At 42.9% G+C, this 12,482-nt stretch overlaps 2 protein-coding genes across 8 annotated transcripts in view; one reads left to right on the forward strand and one right to left on the reverse strand.

The window, feature by feature from the left end:
- The window catches only part of PCCA (propionyl-CoA carboxylase subunit alpha), a 439,915-nt gene that overhangs the window by 389,715 nt on the left and 37,718 nt on the right, over window positions 1–12,482 (forward strand). The window lies entirely within an intron of this gene.
- GGACT (gamma-glutamylamine cyclotransferase) overlaps window positions 3,689–12,482 on the reverse strand; it is a 104,690-nt gene continuing 95,896 nt past the window's right edge. Inside the window, exon 3 of the transcript XR_004030203.1 lies at window positions 3,689–4,794. The gene's annotated coding sequence lies outside the window, so the exon portion shown is untranslated. The remainder of the gene's footprint in view (window positions 4,795–12,482) is intronic.

Below are 12,482 nucleotides of genomic sequence, written 5' to 3' on the forward strand. Positions count from 1 at the left end.
AAAATAAAAACCAAAATGAAAGCCCATTCATCACAGGGACGCCTAATCTTGTAATGAGGGAATCACTGAGTGTGGCACAGGGAAGGCTCCTGAGAGATTCTGATGGGGTACAAGTGTGCTGACCAACGTCCTAGATACAATGGGCCCTTGAACAATATAGGGGCTAGGGATACCAACCCTGTGCAGTCAGAAATCTATGGATACCTTCTGACTCTCCCAGAATGTAACTACTAGTAGCCTACTGCTGACCAGAAGTCCTACCAATAACATAAACAGTCATTTAGCACGTATTTGGTATGTTCCATGATTATATACTGTATTCCTGCAATAAAGTAAGCTAGAGAAAATGTTAGGAAAATCATAAAGAAGACAAAATATATTTATTATTCATTAAGTGGAAGTGGATCATCATAAAGGTCTTGATCTTCATTGTCTTCCCGTTGAGTTGGCTGAGGAGGAGGAGGGGTTGATCTTGCTGTCTCAAGGGCAGCAGAGTCATAAGAAAATCCACATTTAAGTGGCCCCATGCAGTTCAAATCCATGTTGCTCAAGGCTCAACTGTACACCAAACTGAAAAATGATTCCATTTTTAGTAAGAAATCACCTACTCTAAGTCCTACTGCTTCCCTTTGCACTTGATGGCAAGGGTCTTTAACTGTGTCAGTGGAGCTGGTTTGGCTCCACTGATAGAGGCTCCCTGACCATCTGACAGGCCACTTTTGTTAGAGGAGAAGGTACCCCCTTGCCTACCTGTTATTTTCTTACTTCATGGGTCTTGATTCCTGACTCAGGAGCACCTGTTACAGAAAAGCCCTTGGACTAGATCTAATTTTATTTAATGAAAAACCTATGGAGCATTTACTCTTGCTTCTAATAAATTAACAAGTCAGGGCTTTCTTCTGAATAGGAGGGTCTCTTGACTCTGATATTTGACTTTTGAACCAGACTAGATGAGGCAGAGCTTCAGCACATACTTTACCAGTGTCTTCAGCAAATGACTTTCTCTTTGCAAAGCTCCATATTACTACCAAAAATTAACCCAACTAAATTGTAATTTCTACTCACCCACATTCATTGAGTACTGTGTTTCCTTGAAAGATCTCAAACAAGGCACCTTCTTGCAAGATCTTCACCACCAGACCTTCATGATAGTCACCTCCTCATTAGGCTGAGATGCATACACAGTGACTACGTTCAGACACAGAGACTCCTGTGTCTTAAGACCTTTTGTGACCCTTGTAATTAAAGCATTACACTTTGCAAAGGCTGACAGTGGTATAGGGGCTGTCTGAAACTATTCAGCCATAGCCTGGTCTCTGCTTTCTTTTTACAAATGGGAGGTTGGCTAAGGCAGACACAGGGATGGCTAAGAGGGATAAAGGACGTGACTTCCATAGAACCTTTTGTTCCTAGAGGAACCTGTCCATGAAACACACAGTGAAACTAGATTAAACCAGAAAACGCCCTCAGCTCCAGCAGATCCTGAGATACAAAGCACCTATTCCCTACCGAGCCTTCTCACCCATGCGGACTGAGTTTCTGAGTATCGGAAAGTCAGGTTTCTGAATCCCTAGAGAAAGTAAAAATTTCCTTGGACACAATGGGTTTTCTTTGCTACCTGCATGACAGTCATGAAGGGGAATCTGAAATAGAGAACTTGAATATGCGACTTGCTGAAGGGAAGTACTGTACAGTAGCCCCCCTTCTCCACGGGGGATCCATGCCAAAATTCCCAGGGGATGCCTGAAACTGCGGATGGGACCGAACCCTGTATACGCTTGCCTTTAATGCCTTTTCCATTTCAACTTGGCACTTAGCCCACACTGCGGCTATAACTTTTGTAGTTTTAGGTACAGCAGCAAAACTAGCGCAGATTTCTTTGTCCTTTTTCACAATTTCATGGGTAGAAGATTCATTCTTACGGTAGATCTTAGCAATCTCAGCATACTTTTTCTTTTCTTGAGAACTTTCACCTTTTCAACTAAAGGAAGGACTTCATGGCTGCTTTTTGGCATATCCAGATTGCCAGCATCATACTCTTGGCACTTTGAGGCCATTGTGAAGTCAAATAATAGTTCCTGCCAGGCACAGTGGCTCACGCCTGTAATCCCAGCACTTTGGGAGTCCGAGGCAGGTGGATCACTTAAGCTCAGGAGTTTGAGACCAGCCTGGGCAACATGGCAAAACTCTACCTCTACAAAAAAAACACAAAAATTCGCTGGTCATGGTGGCACATACCTGTAGTCCCATCTACTCGGCAGGCTGAGGTGGGAGCATGGCTTAAGCCCAGGAGGTGGAGGTTACAGCGAGCCAAGATCATGCCACTGCACTCCAGCCTGGGTGACAGAGCCAGCCTCTGTCTCAAAAATAAAAAAGGAACCTAAGCACTGAGACCCCCTGACAGTAGATCTGGTAACCGAGATGGCTACTAAGTGACTGGCTGGTGATGGGGGTGTCTACAGCGTGGAGATGCTGGACCCCGAGAGAGAGGGTTTATGACCGAGGCAGGATGGAGCAGGACAGCACAAGATCTCCTCACACTACTCAGAATGACTCACAATTTAAAACTTATACATTGTTTATTTCTGGAATTTTCCATATAATGTTTTTGGACCATGGTTGACCACAGGTAACTGAAACCTTGGAAAGCTAAAACCTTGGATAAATGGGGGCTACTGTAATATAAATTTTACAATTCCTGGAGTGAAAGCTCAGGCAGACCCTGTCTATGCATTATTACAACGTACCATCAATTCAAAGACATAAATTTGTAGAAACATAGTTGCTTTAATTCCTAAAATATTGAATATGAATAATAAAAATCATTTATGCTTTGTCTTAGAAGTACCTTTTTAATATGATTGATGTGTATTGATCTGTTTCTTCATTCTAATGTGAACATTTCTGTAACAGTCATTTCCCCTGAAATATCTAACCCGTGGGTACCTGAGACAGCTTGTCAGTTAGGAAGAACAGTGGTGGCGATAGCCACTTGGGGCTGGTTTGGTCGTGAGTGCAAGTGTGGTCGCAGCAGCTATAACAGAGGACTGTGTGGAGAACACGGGTTGGGTCAGAAGGCAGTAACCACGAGGGATGCAGAGTCGAGAGAGAATTTATTGATTGGAATGACTCAGGTTGACTTTCAGGATGAAGAGAAGGGGCCAATAGAGAGGGAGGAGAGGACAGTTGATGAGGCAGCCTCCCCGGGAAGAGGGCAAAGCGAGATCAGGGGCTCAAGTGGAATGCCTGAGTGTGATGAGAATGCTGTCTTGTGAGGCTGGAGAGGAAACCAAGGATGGGTGGGCCTGGGAAGGCTGGAGAGGTAGCCTGTCAGGGAGCTGCTAACCCACTTAGAAATTCTCTATTGACGTTAACAGGGTTTTTTGTTTTGGTTTTTTGTTTGTTTGTTTTGAGACGGCATTCGCTCGTTGCCCAAGCTGAAATGCAATGGCGCAGTCTCAGCTCACTGCAACCTCCACCTCCTGGGTTCAAGCGATTCTCCTGCCTCAGCCTCTCGAGTTGCTGGGATTACAGGTGCATGCCACGGGTGCAGTGACTCACACCTGTAATCCCAGCACTTTGGGAGGCCGGGGCGGGCAGATCATTTGAGGTCAGGAGTTCGACACCAGCCTGGCTAACATGGATACAACAAAATTTTCTATTTCAAAAGTTCAGTTGTGGACACAAGTTGATTTTGCCTTACAGTCTTGATAGTGAAGGTGCATACTATTTTTAAAGCTGTATTCCTTAGATACTACCATATTATCTAATGTTTCTAATAATGGAATTAGCAAAAAATGACTACATCATCCAAATTTGACTTTGTACTAACATCATACTTGACGTACTCCATATCCCTGAAGGTTAATAAGAGATAAATTTGGCCTAGACTGGTCTTTTCCTGAATTCATCACTTAAAAAAGGAAAAAAAGAATGGGGAGGAAAAGCCACGTTTTACTTTTATAATTTTTATTCCATCATTAAAAGTACAACTTGCTTTATGATCTGAAGAAATACCATCTAAGTCTTTCTATTAGGAACAAAAGTGAGCCTTTCAGGGGGGAAAAAAAAAGGAGCTGGGCTTAATCTGCATTAGCCCTTTGATGTATTCCCAGATTTTAAAAAGCTTCCCACTGTTCTCAGCCACGTTGAAACAGACCCAGCCATGTGTCCGGCGCTGTCCTTTTCTCCTCTCAGCACATACTTAGCCAGAGACTCCTTTTGGCCAATGGGCCAGGATTCTTCCCTTGCATCTTCAGCGTGTGACCACTTGTGCTGGCTCATTGGGAGTTTCGCTGCTCAGTGCTCCTTCCCCAGGCAAAGACTCTTAATAATTGGTTCAGAAGAATAAACTATATTGCCCTCTTGGTCTTCTTTTGGACATTTCTTTAAGATGAGGCTCTTACTGGTATATCTAGGGTACTTTATTGAGAAATAGAAAATGCTAGCTGAAACAAGGCATATCAGTCTAGAGTTACGAAATGAGAAATGCAATCGGTAAATTTTGCTTTAAAATAAAACCAGAAGCCCCATTTTGTTGCCATTTTTAGTCAATTTCATCATTTTTTTATAGCCTAGTTTCCTATTTTGGAGAAGTTGCTGATCAATATTTAGAGAGCACCTCCTTAATCTGCACATCCTCTTGTGTGGTGGTGAAGTGATGGGTTTGGAATCATTTTTAATGCTGTTTCCATTGATGGGACATTATTACCAGAAGGAGTGCTTGGTGCCAGCTGGTTTCATGGATGGAGGAAAACAATCTGGGTTTCAGTTTCACAAATAGAAAAACAAAACCTAAGAGGAAAAGGAAGTAATTCGTTAGCAGTGGCCACTGTGCAGAGTAGGATAACCTGCCTTCAAAGATTTTTGTTTCATGCACTATAATATAATGTTTAATAAATACTTTACTTCAAAGAACCTCACTACAAGAAAACTGGCCGCTTTCCTGCTATTCTTGTTCACCGGCTCAGTATGACTATAAGTAGCTCATATCCGGTCCTCTGTGGCCTCAGGTGGTCGTTTGTGTTTATGATCCTTAAGCTGAAACTGTGAGGACTGTGTCCCTATTTTAAGTCTTTAGCAGATCCACAGTGTTCTGCAGGAATCGACAGAGGCTCTCGTGAAACCCTTGACACTTTGACCCATCTTGAGGAAAATGCTTAGATTCTAAAAGCAGTGTGCATAGGGATTACGTCCTCCAAAAATAGAAAACTCTAAATTTACTAAGCAGAGAGTAGAGAAACTCATCAGACGGCACCTCAAGTTTTTGATGTATTGTGGTCGCTTCTGCACGCCCGTTCTAGACTTCTAAACAACACGTTCAGGATCTCTGAGATAAAAGCTGGACTGAAGTTACAGAAAGAGTATTAGAGATGTTTGAGTTTTTCTTTTTTCCCCCTGTAGATATATTTGGCATATGTAGAATTTGAGAGCCCACTACTGATACCAGTTTCTTCCAGATATTAACAGATATCAAATAGACAGCTAGAACTCGAAGAAACTAATGGAACTCTGAAAGTGTTTATAGTGTTTTTTCCACTATAAATCTTAACCCAACAGCATATTGGGTCTGGGTGGAGCCAGTCACCCTGGCAGCCGCTTCACACCCATTTTGAATTAGCTGCCCGGTGATTCTGGTGAGCACCTCGGTAGGAACCACTGCTGTGAACTCTTTCGTGAGGTCTGGTGGTGACTGGTTTGGTTTTTTGGCTTCCTATTTGATGCACTGATCGGACCTAGGGTTGTTCTTAGAAATATAGGCCTGAGACGACTTAAATTTCACACTGGCTTTCTGTCTTCCGTTTCCACATTCCTCTCACTCACCCTCCCTCCCGTCCTCCCCCCATCCCATATGAAATGGGTTTAAAATCAAAGGGGAAGGATTGCTTTAATATTTAGCAGTCTAAACAGAGGGGGACAGGGCTGAAGAGGAGGAAGGGAGTGAATGGGTGTAGAAGAGAAAAGCTGTTCCCACCCCGTTGCTTTAATGACAGTGGAAAGGGTGCGTGGATTGGGCCTGTGTTTCTCTGTCAGCTACTTTGTTCTTTAAAGCACTGGCTAGCTAAGCCATCTCTTTCTCTCCCATATTTTGCCTCCTTGAGTGTTTAGCTGTGGCAGCCCTGCTGATGGGGCAAGGTGCTCTGCAAGTTTCTAGGCAAGGTTTCTGGATCCGTGTTGAACTTGAACGCAGATAGCACAACCATATTATAACAGCTACTTACAAACCAGTCAGCACATGTGTAGTGAACATTTCTAGAGTTGAGTTATTGCTGAGGTCAATTGTAAGAGGAGTTTCTCTGAAAGATTCTGCTCTTCGAACTGGCAACCCGAACTCTAGAACTTAAAGAATTGCTTTTGTTAATTTTGCTGGCAAGAGGTTCATCCAGGTTTCCTAAACTTACTACAAGGATATATATACAGAGGCCTTAAGGAACGGCCAGCCATGCAAACCCTAGGGAACTTCTTATCTGACAGTTCTCGGGATCCACAGTGCTTGGGTCATAATGATAATACTGTAACTGGGAGAGCTAATGTATATGGAGCACTCAGTATGTGTGAGGCACCAGGCTGGGTGCAGTGGCTTATGCCTATAATCCCAGCACTTTGGGAGGCCGAGGCAGGAGGATCACTTGAGCCCAGGAGTTTGAGACTAGACTGGGCAAGCTAGTGAGACCTCATCTCTGCGAAAAATTCAAAAAAATACAATAAGCCAGGTGTGATGATACATGCCCATGACCCCAGCTACTCAAGAGGCCGTGGTGGCAGGATCGCTTGAGCCCAGGAAGTCAAGGCTGCAGTGAGCTGTGATCGTGCCACTGCACTCCAGCTTGGGTGACAGAGCAGAGAGACTCTGTTTCAAAAACAAAAAGCCCCCACAAACATGAAAGGCTTAATCCAGGACTATTAATAGTTGCCAAACTTGAGCGGAATTGTTTTCATGCTCTTCTGTTAGCATCTGATATTTTATAATGAGCATATCCCTTATATATTCAGCAATATATTTGAAAAATACATCAAGGTAAAGGAGTTGTGCTAATTAAAAGTAGCTGAAATGAAAAATATTGATTATTGAGGAAGAAAAACAATGAAAGTAAGACATAGAGGCCTCAGCAGTGTTACTGATAACTCAGTCAACTCAATCATTGTTACCTGTATAATAGAACAAATTAACGGCAGAGGTTCTGAACTTAAGCAGTGTTATTACTAAGGTGCTTGAAGGGGGGAACCCACATTTATTTAATAGCAACACTCCAGGTTTCTAACATCTGGAAGTATCACACCATGAATTTTTTTTAACCCAGAAAAACCGGTAAAAACTTCAAATCACTGAAGGACGTGTTAACCAAGTTTCTGACTTTAAGACTTTAAGATTACTGACTCTGAATGTACATAGAATTCTAAGAATTTCAGTTAGTTGATTGTGTGTGTGGTGTGATGTTTAAAATAAGTTTGGGAAATGCTGGTTTAAATTAATGTTTTTTATTTCAGGATGTCTCAGAGTCTTTAATAAGTGGATGTCTGTTTTGAATCTCCAAGATGGAATATAGAATGCAGCATTTCTCAAAGGGAATTTGACCACTGAGCCGTCGTTTTCTTTGGGCATATACTAAGTAGCGTTTGCCAGAGCTCATTTTGTGGGATACCGTAGGAAATGCTGCGTTGGGACCTTTTAATTAATTTTTTGAGACAGGGTCTCCCTCTGTCACCCAGGCTGGAGTGCAGTGGCAGGATCATAGCTCACTACAGCCTCAGAACTCCTGGGCTCAAGCGATCCTTCTATCTCAGCTCACTAAGCAGCTGGGACTACCGATGCACAGCACCACACCCTGCTAATTAAAATTTAAAAAAAATTGTAGAAACAAGGTGCCACTATGTTGCCTGGGCTGGTCTTGAACTCCTAGGCTCAAGTGATCCTCCTGCTTCTGTCTCCCAAAGTGCTGCGATTACGGGTATGAGCCACTGTGCCCAGCCCTAAATATATATATATATATATAATATATATGTATATATAATATATATATGTATATATGTGTATATATATGTATATATAATGTATATATATGTATATATGTGTATATATATGTATATATAATATATATGTATATATGTATATATATGTATATATGTATATATATATATAATTTTTAAAATGAAGCCACAAGCATTCTGCCTCGTGCTTTTTATTTATTTATTTATTTTTGAGACGGAGTTTTGCTCTGGTTGCCCAGGCAGGAGTGCAATGGCGCGATCTCGGCTCACCGCAACCTCTGCCCCCCAGGTTCAAGCGATTCTCATGTCTCAGCCTCCCAAGTAGCTGGGATTACAGGCATGCACCACCACGCATGGCTAATTTTGCATTTTTAGTAGAGACAGGGTTTCTCCATGTTGGTCGGGCTGGTCTTGAAGTCCCACCTCAGGTGATCCACCCGCCTCGGTTTCCCAAAGTGCTGGGATTTACAGGTGTGAGCCGGCCGGCCCTATATATTTTTTAAAAGCTTTTAAGAAACACAGTAATCTGTGAGTTGAGATTTTGAAAAAAAATGCAAAAATATTGCACATTAGCATTTTAAAGTTAGTGGAGGCTGGGCACAGTGACTCACGCCTGTGAGCTTGGAGGCTGAGGCTGGAGGATCGCATGAGCTCAGGAGTTTGAGACTAGCCTGGGCAACATAGTGGGATCCCGTATCTACAAGTTTTTTTTTTTTTTTTTTTTTTTTTTTAAATTAGCTGGTGTGATGGTGCATACCTATAATCCAGCTACTCGGGAGGCTAAGGCAGGAGGATCACTTGAGCCCAGGAGTTTGAGCTGCAGGAGTTTGAGCCTGCAGTCAGCTAGGATCACATCACTGTACTTCAATCTGGGCAGCAGATCGAGACCCTGCCTCACAAATAAAGTTAGTGGAAAGTGCTATAGTAAACTTTTCCCAGTTTTCCCCAATCTGTTTTACCATGGGCCACTCCCTTACCCCCCCTTTTATTTTTTTTCACATTAGCTATTAACATGCCCTGAAAGTAATATTCCTTAGAATTCCCTCAGGAAACACTACTCTAGATCAAATCTGCAAACTACACCCCACCAACTGTTTTTGAAAATAAAGTTTCGCCCAGGTGCGGTGGCTCACGCCTGTAATCCCAGCACTTTGGGAGGCCGAGGCGGGTGGATCACCAGGTCAGGAGATTGAGACCATCCTGGCTAACACAGTGAAACCACGTCTCTACTAAAAATACAAAAAAAAAAAAATTTGCCAGGCATGGTGGCGGGCGCCTGTAGTCCCAGCTACTCCGGAAGCTGAGGCAGGAGAATGGCGTGAACCCAGGAGGCGGAGCTTGCAGTGAGCCAAGATCGCGCCACTGCATTCCAGCCTGGGCGACAGAGCGAAATTCCGTCTCAAAAAAAAAAAAAGTTTTATCGGAACACAGCCATACTCATTCCTATATGTACTGTCAGTGGCTGCTTTCACATGACTGAAGTGGAACTGACAGTGTAACATGCAAAACAGGTAAGAAAAGTTGACCATCTAGCCCATCGTAGAAGAAAGTTTGCCCACCTCTGACCTAGATGATTAGCCATAGGTACTTGTATGTGCAAATTGACTTTAATTTTCTTTTTGTACTCCAGCATGAATACGTGCAATTGAACAGCTAATATAGGTGTGTGTATGTGTGTGCATACATGTATGTATTCTAAAATATTGTAAAATGTCAAGTGTTGCAAATAACATTGTTAACTGAAAGTGATGGAATGGCCGGCCAAACTTAATATTTATTGTGTCAAAAACAAAATGTACCAGACAATTAAGATAATTTTACCCAGGCTACTGAAGTAGGGGTAATGTTTATTAATGAGAAATGTCTCAGAGAAGAGGAAGAACTAGGGTTTTGTAAATGCAGGTGAACAAGGGAGGGGTCCAAGAATTACAGGGTTCATGAAGAAGAGTGGAAGTCTATGAGGAAGGTGGCTTTGCCTCCAGCCATTTCCTGGGTTAAGAAAGAGGAGGAAGATTCTGTAACTGTTTCTGTGTTCTAGGAGCACAGGGCTCAGGGAAAGTTCAGCATTGTCAGTTGTCAACAAAATCAGTTAAGTGTTATTAAATACCCCATGGTGTGTGGTTCTGGCACTGAAATGGGGCTGTTTCCTAAGGCTCTGTCCATGGCCACCTCTGTCTGTTTCCGCATTCTGTCTTGCATTGCTTCTATTGCCTATATCCTGGTCAGCACAGTTTATGGTGAGTCATTGCATATTGAAATAGGGATGGCAATAATGAAGCCAGCTATTATAAATTAGAGCAAATATACACATCCAGTACGTTTTAAACGCATGTGATCTCTGTAGTAGTATCACTGGGTAGATTCGATTTCAGTTCGCCTTTGGTATATTACTGTACTCCAAAGAATATCATTTTTCCCTCCGTAAAATCTTCCTCATGAAAATGGTCACCACAGGTCTGATTTACTTTTTGGATCAGTAACAGGTCACAGCATAAATCCCATTCCTACATCAAGGCAGAACAAGACCCTCACACTTTGGAGGGAGATTAGTTCCTTTTTAGAAGAACATGCACAATTAGATAAATCTGTTCAAACGGCTTAGATGATCAGAGCCAACATCTGATTACTATGAGTAAGGCACTTTTCTAAACATTTTTAGTATTTTGTGAACAGTTTTGTTGAGGTATACTTTACAGATAACATTCACCTCTTGAGCTACAGTTCAACGAGTTCTCATAAACTGAGTTGTGCAGGCATCACCACATTCCAGTTTTACCACATTTCCATCACCCCAAAAGTTCCTTTCTGCCTGTTTGCAGCCAATCCCTGCTCCCTGGCCAGCCACAGGCAAGCGCTGTCAATGTTTGAACAGTGTTGGATTACCTAATGGACTCTTCAAGACATTGGGGTGTTACTGTCATTCTCTGTTTTACACAGTGAAGAAGTGAGGCACTGAGGGCACTCAGGGTGGTTTCAAATGACCGAGGCCAGGTGCTCAGGGCCCAGACCGCTCTTACCCACCCCAACTTCAGGGAGCTTCAGAATCAACTGCTGAGCTTGTTTGACCACAGACTTCTGGGCTCCACCCTTGAATTCCTGACGCCCTAGGTCTGGGATGGGGCCTGACAATTTGCGTTTGTAAAAAGTTCCTGAATGCTGCTGCTGCTGCTGCTGGTCAGGGAACCCTGCTTTAAGACCTCCTGGTCTATGCAATTTCAAACATTGTAACAAATAGTCACTCACGTGATTGGTTTGTGTGCTTGGTGCAGACTGTATGAGGATTTTTTAAAAGCAAGCATTGTTCATACTAAAGGAAGGAAATGTATGTTATGAGATGGAATTATATAATAAACAGAACCATTAAGTGCCATCTGAAAAGTGGTGTTTTCAATGGCGGGAAGTAGCATTGCTGCGTATTTTGTGTGTGTGAGCACGCCTCAGCTTTGTGTCATTGTGTAACTTTAATTTGAAACAACATCACGTGACTGCTGTTTTCATTTCTGCCTTTTAAAAAGCAGACAGCTATTCAGAACAGCAAGAAGCAAGCCGGGCGCGGTGGCTCACGCTTGTAATCCCAGCACTTTGGGAGGCCGAGGCGGGCGGATCACGAGGTCAGGAGATCGAGACCACGGTGAAACCCCGTCTCTACTAAAAATACAAAAAAATTAGCCGGGCGTGGTGGCGGGCGCCTGTAGTCCCAGCTACTGGGAGAGGCTGAGGCAGGAGAATGGCGTGAACCCGGGAGGCGGAGCTTGCAGTGAGCCGAGATTGCGCCACTGCACTCCAGCCTGGGCGACAGAGCGAGACTCCGTCTCAAAAAAAAAAAAAAACAGCAAGAAGCAGACCCAAACTTAGTTCGTATGCCCCTAGTCATAGGCAAAAATGGAAAGGGTAATTTACCAAAAAAGAAGAAAATAGATAAAAAGGAAAAGAATGGAAAGAAAGTACTGACTCACTGCAAACAGCTGCAAAATGTTGCCCTTGGGATAGAGGTTAACTCGGTTGTGAAATAATGGCCAAAGCAGTGCAGTCTTAATCACTTTTTCTTAGCCCTGGAGAAAGCTTCTGGATTGACTGTGAGAAGCTTGGCAGAAGGTGCTGCAGCCTGGTGGCTGGCTTAGCAGGAGGCCTGCGATTGAAAGCTCTCAGTTTGTACAAGCTCTTTTGGATTTGTGACGCTTTTATTTTAAATCTCCAATAAATGTAAATATTTTGGTCCCTTTTTTTCTCTATTTTTTAAAATAAAAATATTTTAGTGAATATGAGTTAAATAAGAATCCAGTGGCTTCTGGGCCTCCCTGCAAGATCGAGTGGAAGCATTGGATGACTCTAATAATGCCGAATTATAATCCATAAAGCACCTGGGCAGAGTTCAATCAGAGGTCCCATTTCAGAAGTTTTTTGGAATGTAGGGAAAGAATTACTTAGAAAAGGTTCATCTGCTTGGAGAGGAGGTGGTTCAATATGACTTTCACAAGAAGCTGCAGTCCCTG

Source organism: Nomascus leucogenys, chromosome 5, assembly GCF_006542625.1.
Source record: "Nomascus leucogenys isolate Asia chromosome 5, Asia_NLE_v1, whole genome shotgun sequence".
In the NCBI taxonomy this organism is placed as follows: domain Eukaryota; kingdom Metazoa; phylum Chordata; class Mammalia; order Primates; family Hylobatidae; genus Nomascus; species Nomascus leucogenys.